The sequence below is a fragment of the Anopheles arabiensis genome, chromosome 3, assembly GCF_016920715.1.
Source record: "Anopheles arabiensis isolate DONGOLA chromosome 3, AaraD3, whole genome shotgun sequence".
NCBI lineage: Eukaryota > Metazoa > Arthropoda > Insecta > Diptera > Culicidae > Anopheles > Anopheles arabiensis.
Genome location: NC_053518.1, coordinates 3,205,001 through 3,220,956, shown reverse-complemented (window position 1 = coordinate 3,220,956; position 15,956 = coordinate 3,205,001). Strand labels below are relative to the sequence as shown.

The window sequence follows — 15,956 nt, the reverse complement described above, 5'->3', positions numbered from 1 at the left end:
TACGCCGATAGCGCACTAATCGGGTATCGAATTCTTTGCTTTCGCAGTGGAAAACATTTGATTTTTCCTTGCATAGGAAATTCCCCCTCCCGGGCTGCTAGGATGAATGGGGCATGAGCGCTGCTGAAGAATAATGGAAATATAATAAGATACATAATGGTAAAAGTGGCCAGTCGAATAAAAGTAGGCGTCGCATTTTTTCTTCTTCTTCTTTTTGCATCCATCCCATGCCCATTGCGGGTGGGTGGGTTGGTTGGGTGTGCACGGCTCGATAAAGGAAATATTTTTTTTTATTATTTTTATTATCAAGCAACATCTCCCCGCAGTGCCTTTTGTGCGTTTTTGCCCGCAAACGAGTTGCGGTAGCCCAGTGTGTATGCTGATTCGAGAGAGTGTAAGGGACACACAGTTTCCCTCGGCACAGTAAGGGGGATGAAATGATTTTTCCCTGTCGGTTCAAGAGTGCAAACAATCATAAACGGGACAGTTTCATATCCATATTACACGACTGACTGGCTTTTTTCTTCTCTCCTGGCCTCTATCTGTAAGAGCATTTTCTGGTATTAGCTGCCGTGGGGAGCAAAAGGGGTTTCCCCTGTAGCCGCTTCCGGGGCCATATAGCGCAGCCGAAATATCCAGTTGGAATTGAGTTACCGTCCAAGCAAGCGTTGCAAACGTTATGCTGGACGTTACGATGTTAGAAAAACAACAAAAAAAAAACAAAAAAAAAGGTACTTTGGCCCGAACTGTAAGTAAAATCCAAGAACCGTAGAAGGAAAGGGGATGTGTTTTCTCAGCGATGCATGATGTATTGAAATTATTTTCTTATATTTGGCGCCTGGGGCATACACAGAGTATGCGATTGCATTCCCTTTTATGCTTCCCCATTCCATCCTACAAAGTACAACTATTGATGCTTGTGGGTATAGTGATAAAAAACAACTCACAGGACCCCTTTTCCGAGGACACAGTCTCAATGTTTGTAAAACATTTCCCTCCATTATTGAAGCAGCTTGAAGCAGCTAAGATCGATCAACGTGTTTTAGCACGGCGCGCAACACTGTACATTGTTTATTTGTTGCTTCTGACACGAGTTTTTCCTCCAAGCTGGGCTAGTCCTGCAAAGAATTGGGCAAAAATGCTTCCCCCCCCCCGCTACTACTATTAGAAGGGCCGCCGTCGTTTTGCCGTGCTGCCTTGCAAGGAATAGAATGATGAAAGCGGATACTAATGAATGTATTTGATTAACAGCTGGAATTGGAAAAATGTGGCAACGAACGAACGAAGCATCCAGCAATATCCCTGGGATTCCTGGGTGGTTAAAGGACCCTGGGACCGGGTGAGCATTTGCTGGCTCTACGCTTGAAATAAGATATAATTACTTCCGCAAAAAGTTTAATGAACTTTGAAAAATATCCCTCCTTTGCGTAGAGCTTCTTCTGCGTCATCAAAGGTTTTTCGGTGTTGCGCTCGGGCGTGGTGTTCCTCCAGCCGCCTACTTCGAAGTACAAAGGTAGCGGTGAGCGGACTTATAATTGTGATTAAGTCTTACTCCTTTAATTACAATTGAATTTTCCTTTTGGTGTTCGTTCATTATTGGGAGGGGCATCTGACACAATTGTTTTCATATAGCAGTAGTAGTAGGCCTTGGCGCAAAAGATAAGTGATTTTATTACGTTGGCCGCATTTATGAATGATGACATTGACTACCATTTCCAGTGTTATTGTCAGACGGGATGTGGACAAAGCAAAGTTTTTGGAACATAAATAGCCATCCATTCACCGTGTGGAGTGTGCCAACGAAACCATTTGGACCATTTTAAATGGCCATAGACGCATAAAACTGAACAACTTTGGATCATTCTTCGGTTTTTTTGTTGTTGAAATAACAGTCATTGCAACAGTTTGCACATGATGTTCGTGGTAATTGAAATAAATGCTTCCATTCCAGTTTTTACATCAAGGAAACACGCGTAGCTGTGATGTTGAGAAAGTACCGAAAGTACTGAAAATCAAATTACAAATGTAGCTACATTCCCGCGGCCCCGAAACGGGGAGGAAACGAGAACGATGAAGTGCTGAAAGCAAAACAACAGTAAGGGCGGCGGCGGCACTGTGTGTGTTGTGTGTCGCCAGCCGGATTTAAGAGGGAGCCGGTGATGTTTCGTATCTATTTTTTGGGAAGTGCGGAGAGCCCCGAAGACACGAGACACGAGACACGGGAGAGAGAGAGAGTGACAAGTGCTAAAATTATTAAATTTATATTTTCGTGGGAATTAAATATTCCTGTTGAAGAGATTACATTAATGCTCACTCCCCATGTTCCAGCGGGTTTTTTTTGTGTGTTGTTCCTAGCAGCAGTCGCTCCATTATTGTGTCAGGTGTTCAACAGTTTCGGTTAATGTGTTTCGGAGGCAATAGCAATAGAATTAGGTCTCAAAATGGCATGAGTAATGTGGCAGCAGGGACCGAGGTGCGAGAGAGCACCAAAATTTGTGGTTTAAATTAGGTCGTTCATAAAAAATGAATATCCAATATGCTAAGAGCATATTTATCTACCTTACGCCTACAATAGCAGTCGGATGCAGTTGGATTTACGGTACCATGGGTGGTGACTGTTTTATTATCGTTTTTCTGTCTTTATTGTACACAAACACACACACAGGACAGACACAGTGTCCTCGGTTAAGATGAGTTCATCTTCAGTGGCTTCCTTGGCGCTGAACGGAGTTGAGAGCCTGACTTTATGAGTATGAGTCCCCCCTTATCCCTCCCGATTCAAAGGCAAATCGGGTGTCAATCATCGATCCACCCGGGATCGAATCCGCATCCTGAAAATGTGTTGTTTCATGCTGCCTTTGATGCTGCCGATCGCAAGAATTGATCGCAAGAGTGCTGCTAACTCTCTAATACACATGCACCTAAACAATGCGATACGCTGGAAGATCGAAATCAGCGGTCACGGTTACGGGCACATTACGAACTGTATGAGGAACTGTATGGACAGAAGTGAATTCATACATTCAATTGTATTGTTGTTGTTGTTGTTGTTGTTGAGAGAATAGCTGTATCATTTTTAAACTGCAGCAACACTGGGCTGAAAAGGCTTTAACAGCATCGTAACTTGTAAGAGCCACCAGGCGAAGCTCATCCTTCACACACTTCACAACCTTCCTCCAACTCACTCTCCTTAGGCTCCTTCGTTCGTTGCTATGGGTTGCTACGGGGCGGCGGCGGCGGCGTGCGAGGGATACTTCTGTCACTCAAGTCGCTGCGTGCGTAATAAATACATATGGAATTAATAATGATATAATATAATTGATTCAACAATAAACATCAATCAAATCAATCGGAATACAACAGAACTGACGATCATCATCATCGGCAATTTCGAGAAACTAGTTATGCATTAAAAGTAAGCGCCCTTTTATCGTACCGCTGCGATTGAGATAAAAGCGGAGACGCTTTATAACCGAAAGGGGTTTCTTGCATGTACTTGTGTGTGTGTGTACATGACTCGGCTTAAAACGTTAGCGAGATCTATAGAACTAACTGACGGCGCAACTAACACAGCGGGAGCGGGAGCATAACGACACAAACGCACACAAACACCAGACAACGGCGAAGAGCACACCTCGATTAGAGGGGGGGCTACAAAAGGCCGCGTCCATTTCCCTACGCCACGATGCCTGCTCCGGCAGAGTGAGTTTTTCCGATTCCGACCATTAGCGACGGCCCGGAGGCATGGAGCGGAGGTGGAAAATCGAATGAATGAATCGAATGAACCGTGTTGCTTTGGGGCACTCCGAGACACACCGCTAGTAGCTCTAGCGGGTGTGTGTGATTCATAAGGTAAATAGACAAATAATACGAGGAAGGCAGGAAGGCTGGCTGGAAGGCTGGCAAACAACGGAAAATGTATTTATTTTGAAAGACAAAAGCTAAAAAAGAAAGACGAACAAAAGGGGCTTCAGCAACTATTGGACGCGGGCGTTATAGAATTATGCTATCCCCGATCGGCTTGTCCGGCATCTTCAACCAATCGCGGAAGGGGGGCGTGGAGAGGCACCGAGGAGTGAAGGTGTATACACACATCCATCAGTAAATGATTAGGCCGTTTTTTCATACCTTTTCTCCCGTTGTTCACCTTAGCCCGAAATGTACCCCCCAAACCTGTCTGTAGCCATAGTAACCGCGCGCGCGTGACGTTTTCCTATATGCGCTTAATGCGCCGAAATGTATGTACAATCGTATTGTGTACGGGGGGAGTTCCTTTCTCAACGACTAAAGGCCGTCGTCTTCTGCTTTCGAGGTTTCGATTGTCTATTATCTATTGTTACGCCGACAAAAGGCGCGAAGCGCGAAACACACAGAATGATTTATGCATATCATATAGTGATTGAACTTTTTCCTTTATTATGACAGTAAAAGGGTGAAATAAGTGAATAAAAAACACCAATTTGTCTGTAATCACACGGCGAACGCGAGCGAGCGGGTAGATGGTGGATGGTTTTGTATGTTTGTTGAGCGCTTTACAGTTACTACTTCCTAGATGAAAGCAAACCCTTTTGCTGCCTCCTTGCGCCATCGTGTGCCGATCGTGCCGAATGGGTACTGCCGTTTTTTTACGCGGCCGGTGCTGCGTTTACATCTCCCGAGATGAAGATGATGTTTGCAGGATTGGGCAGACAGGTGAAGAGGTGAGAAGGCGACAGGCAAGTCCATTTCGATCTTGCTTTGTAGTTTTGTGTGTGTGTGTGCGTGCGTTTGATCTTGGATTAGGCGTAAACAGAACGAATTCGGAAACCGAAACCATTGGCGCCTGGTTCTTAATGATTTGACCGGGCGCGTTTGCAAGGGCTGCGTAGTGGACTACGTTTGCGCATCGGGGACCGGGGTTGATCACCTTTCTTGGGTTGGAAGCGAATGATCATGATCTCGTTTGATACCGCTTCTTGCGTTGCGTATTCGCGCTCCACTAGATTATTGTTTTGGGTTCCGGATAATTGCACCATAGTTAATTGGTAATATTTTTGCGTTTTACTTACAGCACGAGTCATTTCAGCTTCAGCATTGTACAATGAACTGAACACTATTTTAAGTGCCGTTACTAGTTATATATAAGTACTACACTTACAGATCCCCCCTTACAAAAAGGTTGTTAAAATAAATGTACTTTTAGAGGCAATTAGCCGTAAAAAAATGCAAAGATATGAAACCTGTTGTTGTAACAGGAGCAACATTTCTGCAGATATATTGTAGCACGCCGTTTTGTGTTTCATTTGCCGGATTTAGCCGCAAAAGTTGGCCAAAATTTTCACTGGTGCCTATCGCATCATGTAAATTGGAAGCGTAAAGGGGTGTGTTGGTTGGTTGGTTGGCCTGCGAGCATGTTTATGAATCGTCTAAATGATACATTTAAATTCTCCCTCATTTTTAAGTCCCTTTTGGATGTTTAATTAGTTTTCGGCAGGTTTTCGGTAGCAGCAATGAGTCGCCCAACCCCCTTGCGTGGCGTGGCGGTGGGGTTTTTAATAAAATATGAATGATCTCGAATTGCATCAGCGTCTCGGAAAAGAACTTGTAGCTTGTTCGGTACCGTAAAACCAGGGCGGCAAGCAAGGAGGATTTTGTGTCGAAGGTAAGGCGATATAGGGCGAACCGTAAAATTGCTCATCCACCTGGGTGCCTGATACCGGGGCGGGAGGGACGGGAGGGAAAGAGGGTTAATGGTGTACGCTACCGCATTTGTACCGCACGCTTTTGTAGGAGAGTAGATTTTGTGGAATAATCAAACCGCACACCGAATGTTGTCCTCGGCTCCGACAGGTTCTATGACAACAAAAGGGATACAAGTATTGTGTAGTTATGAGCTGGAATTGTGGTTTCTTCACATACGTCTTATGATGTGGCTGACTTCTTTTCGAAATTTTCATTGAAAAGCTGAGGGTGTGTGTCTGTGTGCTATGTGTGAACCCTCAATGGGTTACTCTGCCCAATCACTCGTCATCGTTGCGTTACTAGAAGCTATCCAAAAGTATATACGTTTCTTTGATACATTTTTTATTCTTTTTCATCTTAGCACAACGAACTACGGGGAGAAAGGTAACCTTATACATGTGGTCCCGTGAGATACGCGGTATCTCTTATAAGTGGATTCGTTATAACGTGGATTTCTAAATTAGATAGGTCCTTGAAACGGTACTGATTTGGCATATCAATTGTGAAATATTAAATAAACTCTCTTTAATTTAAATGTAAATTTTTGATTAATTTTTGCTCTACAAGACCTTTGGCTCTAGATAATCAAAGTCTGTAAAATAGAGAGTCTTCTTCTTCTTTTTGGCTCAACAATCGTATTCGGTCAAGGCCAGCCTAAACCACTGGTGAGCTTGGCTTTCAGCGACTTATGGATTACCCCCCATTGCAGGATAGTCAGTCCTACGTATGGCGGCATATGGTCCATTTGGGGCTTGAACCCATGGCGGGCATGTTGTTAAGTCGTACGAGTTGACGACTGTACTACGAGAAAAACGAGAGAGAGAGAGAGAGAGAGAGAGAGAGAGAGAGAGAGAAAGAGAGAGAGAGAGATAGAGAAAGAGTAAGCATCTGAATATGCTGTTTCAAACAAGCATTCGAATAACATAGGAGGATACATTCCCTCTCGTCCAAAAGACTAAGAAGAAAGAGTTTCAAAAACTATTTAGAAAAGTAGCAAAATTGTAATCTTGAGTCAAAATTATATCAAATAATCATTTTGGTAGCTAAAGTACAACACTTCAATCAAAATTACAATGAAATCTCTCAAAGATGAAGTTTCTTCAAGTTGAAATGCTTCTATAAGATGAACAATTTGACAGTTCTTGTCATGGATAGTCCATAGCAACAAGGATATTTTGTAAGCATGTTCTGACTTAACTGTTACATCTTAGAGAGATTTAACTGTACACGAAATTTACTTTTATTACTGAAAACCGTGAAACTCTACTTACGTGAAAATTCCGAATACAGCTAAATCTCTCTAAGATGCAGTCTCTTCGTGATGAATTGTTTCTATAACATGAATATTTTGATGGTCCCGTCACTTTCCATTCATTTTATGTCTCTTCAAGATGAATATCTCTCTAAGGCGAATATCCTTCAAGCTGCAGATGCGTTTTGGCAGCCGAAATTCTCTTAGATGAATTTTTGGATCATAGTTCATAAAAATATTGGTCAAAGGATGCCATGCTTTTCTCATGATTCTGTCTAAGCTGACGGCCACTTGAAGATTCTCCTTAGAGAGATTTTACTGTACTCCATTTCTTCTCGATCTACATTAATAGCGTATTTCGGAGACAACCTGTAAAGGTTTTTTTCTTCTACGTAACCGGAGCGATAGACCTTGCTAGTGGGAAAACGGTCTAGATTGGGAATTGAACCTATTTCAGCCTTTTCAGGACCCTCCGTGCTCCTGATATGATACACCTACGGTACAAAAACGCAGCTAACGCATTTTAACGGGAAAAGTTCGAAGTATAACCTGATGCCTGATGGTCTTGCATTGTAGTCTCAGTGTCTGTACTAATGGAAAGGGTGTTGAAAAGGTGGTACAAGCTTCATCAGTCAAACTGGTCGAATTTATGATTGGGCTCTGTGAACAAAACACCTTCCTCTTCGTCTCGTCTCGTCTCGTCTTGCAGTTCAGCTAAAGGTAGAGATGTTAGCGCATAATAGCATCATAAAAGGGGCGAGCCTTATGCCTCGCGGAGGGGGAGAAATAAAGGCAATAGGACTCGGTATATCACTGCCATTGTTTGAAATGTTCATTATTTGTGCAAATACTACGTCCGTACCATGCACGCATGCCGTCGTCTAGCCAAATGGTAAGTCGATATGGTGATGATATATTTTTATTTCCTTTCATAATAAACCCAGGGCAACCCAGCAGTTGGAGTGAGAAACGCACCCAATAACAACAACACGAGCAGGAGAGCAGAGTACAATGCACGACACAGGTAGGGTGGGTGAAATCGAAATGCATTTATACAAAACAAATCCAGCTAATGCAGCGATATCTGGTTACGTTTGACAGAGCGCGTGTGGCTATCGAAATATCTCGTATCTATCGGTGTGGCAGCATCTTGGCGACTTGAGGTGGACGAAGCAATAGTAGGCTGCGGACGTTGTGAGTGCGTGTGGTTTCCGGGTGTTTGTGCGTGTGTGTGCGTGTGTGTGTGCGTGAATAAACAAAAGGACAATCGATGAGAGGGAGCAGGGGAATAGAGAACACCGTCCATTCACCATTTAAAGGGAGAGATCCAATTCGGATGTGGCACCACGCACGCTGCACAAGCGCCCGTGGTACGTACGTAGTACACTTGACTGCCAAATGCATCCAACGTTCCAGGACTGACCACTATCGCTTCATTCATGTGCGGTTCCGTGGATAGGATACGCGCCCACCCATCCACCCACTCTCTCGTACTGCACCAACAACATGAACATCATCGATTGCAAAAGCAATCATAATGAAATGGATATTTATGCGATGATTGTTTGCTTAGACAAGATCACAACGTTCAAATTGGATAGCTTGATGATGGGCTGGCGAACTGGCGGCGCTGGTCGGTCGGTTTGGTTTGCCTTTCGCCTGTTGTCATCATGAGACCATCATCATGAGCGTAGTGGGCTTGCCTGGATACATCAGTATCACAGCGTTTACCGCCCGATGCGTATACAGCCACAGTCACTGCACGCAGTCTCAATTTACACATCGTTATGGAGAAATAAATAAATTTAAATAAATTAATGACTTAAAAGCATTTGTTAATTTGATTGTTTTACAAAGGGGGAGTGGGAGGGTTTTGCGCGTACATCGCGTCATCATGAACGAATGGGGGGGGGGATTGTGGTTGCAGTTTGATCGTGATAATTACCTTTCCTTTCAAATTGTATCAAAATCAGCTCCAGTTTTCGAGCTTCGAATCTGTCTGTGGCATTACGGTGGGAGAGGCTTTTCGTAAAGGAATCCAAAAATGGGAAAACAAACGTTTGTATGTTACCTCGCAATTCCCCTCGGCCCTATCGACTGGCTAGAAAAACCCCGAGATCGCGTTTTGATTTACTAGGGCCAGACATGTGATAGGCATTCCCGAGAGTGTGTTGTATTCTCCGCAATCCGAGCACCGAGCAGGAGGAAGAGGAGGAGGGGGACGAGGGCAAGGAAAGCGAGGAATTTTTATTGCGTCCAGATGATTTCTTTTAGTGAAATTAATTGAAACGATAAATTTTCTTCGGTCACGTCATAACATACACAGATAGAGAGAGAGAGAGAGCGGCAGAGAGGCAATATGGGATGGGGTATAGGTTGCAATCTGAGAAACGGCCCATCATGCTGCGTTCTGATAGAGTCAAGGGTGGCACATGGAGACGGGCTGGTTGTTGCAACTGTGTTATTGTTATTAGGTTTGCCGAATAATGAAATAATTAAGAACCAGTGTGCTTGCACGGTTCACCCCGCTGCACACACTATAAATAAATGCGATTCTGATTCATTTATTTATCTCTCTTGCACTCCCGGATTGAACCTTGGAGGCCAAACACTTGAACACAGCATTATGGTTTGCGTATGTGGTACTACATCGGTGCGCAACATGCGGTGAGCAAAATGCTCGCCTTCATAAAGCGCAGTAAATTATGTCACTTGCGCTGATATTACTACGGCGGGCTGTCGGGTGAGATTTTCACAGCATTACACCAAAGGTTTTGACAACACACACATACACCAAACGCCAACGCTGACTGGTGTGTAAGTTCGCTGCAGGACAATAAATCAAATCGAAGCAGCCTTTTCTTTCGACGACAACGATAGCGCGCTGGTGAAAGATCTCGTAAGATCTGCGAATTTGTGTGTGTGTGTAATTGTGTGCGCCTGACTGGGAAAAGAATTTGAAGCACGTCGTGCTCCCTGGCACAGGAAAAGAAATTCTATTAGATGTCACACGTGGAGGAACACAAGTGAGGAGAAGCGCGCTAGCAGCTGACAAAATGGGAAATTATGGTGGAAATTATGCTCATTTCTATCGTGGTACGTTGAGCAGAAGCAGCTTTTAAATGCTTTATGTAGATTGATGGCACTGGAATAGGTGTAAAACGAATGTGCAGGTGTGTTGTAAGTCAAACGAAATGAATGTAAAAGCAATTAAACTGGTAAATTATGCGTTTGATAATTTATTGCATGTCAAGGAATTATTGCAACATTGGAGAATGAACCAGCCAGATCCACTGTAACTTAATTTTAATCGATAACGATAATTGTGTCGAATGATCAAATTGAACATCGCTCCTTCAATCTTCATAAATTACCTCGATATAATGCGATATGAGTCGAAGGAAGCGTCCAAAAAGACTGCTTGATGCCCAACAAACGAACCAAACCTACCCTTATCCATATCCTATAGATGTACATGTACACAATCTAAACGGGTCACGCCTGGTCCTCGCTGGTTGGCCGTGTTGTATGGATGTAGCTGTACTAACACATCGCTGCGCTACGGGGTTTTCCACATTTCCACCAACGCGCGCCAAACGCGATGCAAATTGGGGTTGAAGGATTTGGGAAATTTGATCGAAACAAAGAGGTGGCGCTGTTTCGAGGTGTTCGAGGTTTGGCGAGGCGATAAAGGGTTGGGAAAAAAAGGGACAACAGCGTAACGGTAAGTATGTCATCGAATAGCAGCATCCCTTCTAGGGTAGCAGCAGTAACCCCGTCGCAGCGAGGCGATGAAGCTGAGATAGCAGAGGTTTCGTCCTCAGCTAAAAAGGAGGGTGCGGAAAAGCCCGCTCCTCGGTCTTTGCATAATGCCAGAAAACCGTAAAAACTTGAAAATAAACAACATTCATTGACATCGGTGGCAATCCATCTTCTTCATCTTTTTTTTTCTCGCTTCGCTCCGCACGCTCGCTCTTCCCTCAACTCTATCATTATTCAATCTGTACGGTTCAGCACTCTTTTTGCCACTCATCCGAAACCCGGTGCGACAGTTTTCCGAGTGGTGGAAAATTACACTTTCCACCACACGCTTGGCAGCTTGGCTTGGCAGCAGCGGCGTTGGATAATGCTCACAAACCGTGCAACCCGGATGCCGTATTATTATTTGCCGTAGCAACAAATGGGAACGTGCTTTTGCATATTTAAATGTTATTTAATTCACTCGTCTCGAACTGGCTGTGTTTCTGTTTTTCTCCGTTTGCCGCCTGGTTTTGGCTGTCATCCTCCGGTACCGCTGTTATCAAAACACTTCACACAGCAATCCCAGAAAGTCCTGACGTTTAGGGGAGAGAGAGAGCGAGAGAGGGAGAGCATGTGTGCTTATTAATCATTTTTCAAAACAGCAAACAGAACGTAGCAACTGCGCGTAGTAGGCCGAGAGCACAATCAAAAACGGGAGGTCAAAAGTCGTTTGCTTTGGTGCTTACAAGTGAGGCAGAAGATGGTGGTCAGCACACACGGTGCCTGTACAAGAACCGGGTTTTAGGTGGGTTTTGGCTGCAAAAAGGAGTACATCCGCGGTTTTGAAATGTTTAGACGAAGTGATCGCAACAAAACAATGCTCACCAGGTAAGCTGCATTTCATCAATTTTCCCCGTGTCTATGTATTGGAAAGGTGTTCTCACGGGGCAGTGTTGGGGCGCACATCGACCCACCTAAGTCAAATGTAAACGGTGTGTCCTTTTCAGAAGCTTGGTCCTGTGCGTGTGCGCTTCAATCGATATATTCGATTCTGTTCAACACCATCCACAACAGCGTGGACCAGAGATCCAAAAAGGGCAATTTTTTTGTTGCTGCTGCTGCTCGTCTTTTATCGAAGCGTGCATTTGCCTTTGTGTATTTGCCGTCCCTTTTGCTCGCCGTGTACCGTCGTGTACAGTGTTCGTTTGTTTTTCCATTGACGACGAAAGCGCCTGAGCGATATTTCACGGTGTGGTAAAGCAAACACACACACACACACACCCTTGCCTTGGTGCCGCTCGAGCGATATTGAGTCGATGGAAAAAGGCGAACACCATAAGGAAATCAGTTTCTATGAGCGTTATCAATACGCATGCTTCATTAATTTTCTAGTGTAAGACGACGATGGACGGAAAATATGGTAATAAAAAGAACAGTGCGCAAGTAAGCAGGGAGGGGCGGCGGCCGGGTTTAAGGTTCTTTCGCTTCGCTATAATCTAAGGAAAATATTAACCATTCGTTAAGGGGGGAGAGGGAGGGGAAGTGAGGTGGGTGGTGGTTTGCAACCGATCGATGTCGATGAAACCGTTTTACTCGTTTCTTATATTGAGTCTGTTTGCTTGGTCTCACTTTAAAAAAGAAAAACGGAGCGAATGCACGCGACGACGGGGAGGTGTGTGTTAATATTTACATTAAATTTTGTTACAGCAGGTTTTTAGCACGGTCGCTTACTCGTATGCGTCGTGCTCTTTTGATTGAATTGGAAACTGAGACAATTTTACCATTTACAGTTGAGGGGGAGTACTCTCAAAACTCTATTCCATACGATGAAAAGTAATCAAATCGAAATGGGAAAATTTTCCTTTTTCCGTTTTATTAATCTGGAAGCAAGCTTGAGCACATAAGATTGACCAGTTTGTACCAGTATAAATTGGTGAAAATTGCTCAACACTCTATTGGTTGCATCAAAAGAATCAAAACTTCGCCCATTACTGCTTTCTCACTATCGATCGAAGAAAATCTGTTGCGAGACTTTGTTTGCATTGCACCGATCATTCTTGCTCAGCAGTATAATCAATCATATTTCACACACTCATCAAAAACTAGGGAGTAAAAGATAGATGAGCCCTATGCGGCCCTTTAGCTCTAATGAAACGCCCGGCAGCAGCGTGAGGTAGCAGCAAAATATTTCTTTAAATAAAACCCCCTGAGCTGGGCCCTGGCCCCGTGCTGGAAGGGAAGCGGCCTGCTCATGCGAAAAGTGCTGTAACCGGTTGCCGCCGGAGCGCTGTGAAAAAGCTGTGAAATAAAATAAAGGATTCCCTAAAATCATCTTCCGGGGTTTTGGAATCTTTTGCTTGTTTGTTTCTCATACGACGGAAGAGAGGAGGTTCCCCATATCATCGTCGTAACACACGCGCTCGGAAACGGCAAGGGCAAACGATATCGATTCGTTCCTAATTGTGTCGGATTTTAGGCTTTGTTGTTTTTTTTTTGTTTGGTCTTTCATCCCTCCATGCTGAAGCGAACTTCCACCGAAAGAAAAGAGGAAGAAAGTGGCTATTCTCCACTTGTCACTATAGCGCGGTACAGTAGTTTTATTAATTTTTACTGTTAGTCGTTACAGTTTAGCTCCAATGCGAGAGGTGTATGTGCGTCTTCTCCTTCGTCGTCGTCGTCGTCGTCGTCGTGGGCTACCCAATGCCCAACATCTAGGATGATATTTTTAGCCACGTCTTGCGTTCCCTTTGTTCCACGGTGCCCGAGCAAAACCCATCCGCTCAGTCGGGCGGACATGTGACCGGCAAAGGTCTGGAAGATAAAAGAAACAATCATCATGTTCATTAAGCAAAAGGTAGCAGCGGTTGGGGCTGGTGATGTGCACGATAAAAGCGGGCCGAAAATATAATAATAATGAGAGCTAAAAAATCATTTATCTAAATTTCACCACCTCTCGCGGGGCTTTGATTGATACAAGCTTACAAGGCAACAGCAACAGCTTACCCGCCGCAAGAAACTGGAGAAGCCGTGTTGAGAGTTAGGGTATTTGAAAATTTTAATTATATAAATTTGGAAACGAAGCAACCGTTGCGTGGCTGTAACACAAGCGCAGGGAAAGCCGATGCCCCCCCCCCTCCGATGGTTGTGTTTGTGATAGTGGTAGTGGTTTGTTGTTTTTTTTTTAAGTAATATTATCACAGCACGGTATTGTGTCAATTTGGAGCGTTTTCGGTTACTAATGACACACATATTTGAGGACATCGTGTCGTCAAAGAGTATTCATATTCGTTAACCCGTGCCGTGACGTGGGAGGCGGTAGTAGTGGGAAGTGGGAGCGTTTCATCTGGAAAGCTGAAAAGCGGGAGTGCCTTTCGCAGCTAATTACACGATTGTTTTCCCGAGACCGTCTTGCTATGGTAATGGCATGTTGTAATGTGCTAGCACTTGCTGCGATTACTGTGTGGAGGGGCATGCATGAGGATCATCAAGCAAACCATCCAATCAGCATTACAAGAGCGGATCATCATCGCCGTTAAAGGCCCGGGCCGAGCGGGTAAGTATCGACATCATCGACATGAATAAGTTATGCGGACCGTTTAGCCAACGCAAGAGTGATGACAAACTGGATGCCCATTGAGCGCGAAGAGTAGATTGATTGTAAACGAATTTGTGGTAGGACGCAGTGTGCCATGAAGAGATTTCGATTAACGAACACGAGTGTTTTTCATACACATTGGCGAAGGGTTTCTTTGTACGGGTGTGTGTGTGTTTGTGCACATTTTTGCACATTTCATTACATTTACAAGAGGAGTTATGGATAGCGAAGCTGCCAACGAAGGAACAAAACGCCAACGAAAAGATAGATTGCAAATTCAATAGGTGCTGCAGTAGGTTGTAAAAATGCATCAAGCTGCATTCAGTATCGAGAAGGTAAATATTTGCAAACAAAGCGACATTTTACCACCGCCTCTAACATTGAACTCTCTCTCTGTGTGTGCAGTAAGGCTGTGTGTTGGAAGCAGTCGTCGATTGATAGACGCAGACCGGGTGCGCTCATGAAATAGATCATGCCCTCAGGGAATGCCTCTACTTCGAAGTTGGCGCAGTGGAAGTGGACGGAATACGTTGAAGGGCCATATTTTATTCCTTCGACAAGCAAGAAGTGAGAAGCGGATGTACGGTACGCGGGAACATAGAGAGCGTGTCTGGCACACACGCCCTTTCCTGCAGCGAAGAAAATTCTAGGAACGAATGATAAATCATTTATCATTTTTGATATCAAAATCAGATATGAAACTTATGTTATTTTTTATCTGCACCGTTTTGCAGTTGCGTACGTGTTGTTGCTGTTGGCGGCAAATTGTAGCCGAAAAAGTCATCCACAACTCATCGCGCTCAAACTTTTCCGCAACTCCACTACTCCACTCCGCAGCAGCGACGTCAACCAGAGGAACCCCCGAATGTGGTCCCTCTGCCCGCTTGTGTTTGTTTCGTAACGAATCAATCATTCGATGTATCGTGATATATTAGAGTTCGGGCTAGATTGACGATGTTGTTGTGCCTGTGTTTCATTCATCACACCACACCGTGTCCCTAGGAGCATTATGTTTTTATTGTTAGCAGTGGACTGTTGTGGGCCGTGTGGGATTTAATTTTATTGAGCAGAGTGTATTTAATTGAATTTGTTCCTGCTCTAGGCTTTTGACGGGAAGGGAGGGACGGTGACGATCGTCCGTGCTCATGCTATGCTATCCCTGCAACTCCTCGCCTCGACTTTTCGATTCTGCCCGCAACAACCCGCCAAACCGATGCTGTTGTTCAAACCGATGTCGCTCTGGCAGCAACTAGGTTGTCAAAAAGTTTTCCATTTCCCTGTACATCCCTCCTTTCTATCTGCATGTGAACAGAAAGTCATACAACACAAAACCGACAGTCGAGTCCTTCGAGCCTTGTGCGGGATTGTCAAATCTAAGGCTTAAAGTTTAAAGAAACAAATGATTGATCGGTTCGGTATATTCGGAAGCAGATTGTGGTGTGGTTCGTCCCGTGTAACATGGGGCTGTAAGCGACTACCGTTTTGCGAAATGAGCAACTTTCCCATCTCGATAAAGCTAGCAAATTCGGCAAATTTCCCCGCCATTCCCAATCAAAAACCCATTAGCAGTCCGCCAGCCCTCCACGGCGCGGAAAATGGGTGCGGAACGGTGCGTTCTTGAGAAACGCTTGGCAAAGGGTTGCCTGT

General features: G+C 44.4%; 1 long non-coding RNA gene across 1 annotated transcript; it reads left to right on the top strand.

The window, feature by feature from the left end:
• The first annotated feature begins 14,329 nt into the window (after nt 1-14,329).
• LOC120902382 lies at nt 14,330-15,261 on the top strand. Its single transcript, XR_005739409.1, has 2 exons — nt 14,330-14,644; nt 14,715-15,261. It is a non-coding gene; the product is annotated as an uncharacterized LOC120902382 (long non-coding RNA).
• The last annotated feature ends 695 nt before the right edge of the window (nt 15,262-15,956 follow it).